This window comes from Oxyura jamaicensis, chromosome 4, assembly GCF_011077185.1.
Source record: "Oxyura jamaicensis isolate SHBP4307 breed ruddy duck chromosome 4, BPBGC_Ojam_1.0, whole genome shotgun sequence".
Classification (NCBI taxonomy): domain Eukaryota; kingdom Metazoa; phylum Chordata; class Aves; order Anseriformes; family Anatidae; genus Oxyura; species Oxyura jamaicensis.
The window spans coordinates 27,513,379-27,514,221 of record NC_048896.1 but is presented as its reverse complement, the minus strand read 5'-3'; positions in this window follow the sequence as shown (position 1 = coordinate 27,514,221).

Below are 843 nucleotides of genomic sequence, written 5' to 3'. Positions count from 1 at the left end.
AAGAAAAGAAAAGAAAAGAAAAGAAAAGAAAAGAAAAGAAAAGAAAAAAGAAAGGAAAAGAAAGGAAAAGAGAAGAAAAAAGAAAAGGGGAAAAAAGAGAAAAAGAAAGAACGAGGAAAGAAATGGGGGGTGAAATGCAAAATCTCTGCCAGCAGCAGGGATTTGCCCTCCCAGCCCCAAACCTCGCTGTCCCTGGCAGAGGGGACACGAACGCCCCCGGTGAGACCAAGAGGGGGGCGAAAACGAGCCGGAGCGCTGCAGGAGGGGCTGGGGGGGGGAGGTCCGAGGGGGCTGCCCCGTCCCGTCCCGGCTGCTGCACGGGGAGGGCAGAAAGCCCCTGACATGTCCTGGCTGAGCTCCCAAAAGCATCCCCTGCCTTCTGATAGCGCTTCGGGAGCCTGGAAGTGGCCCAAACCCCAGGAACCGCGCTCGTCGCAGCCGCTGCCGCACGCCCTCAGCTCCCCGGGGTGCCGCAGCTCTGCAGAAGGACTTTTGGGGGCTCACCCCCCCCCCCGACAAACGAGTCCCCGATGTGTGTGTGTTTGGGGAGCTTTCCGCCGGCAGCCCCCAGCTCCGCAGCGGGGCCAGCACGAGGGTGCCCGCGATGGGGAAGGGTGGCGGGGGCTTTGCTGGCCCCGGGGGGGCCACCAGCGGGTGACATTCCTGCGGGGGGACGGCAGCGACCTGGGGGCTCAGCGCCGGCTTTGTAGCAGGTACAAGACCCGAGCATCCCCGGAGGGTGCAGCCGGGGCTCTGCCGCTCGTCCCCACGCGTGTGCAACATCCCCCTCCCCCCCGTTCCCCCGTCCCTTTTTGTCGTCCCCCCCCCCCCCCCCCCCCCCCC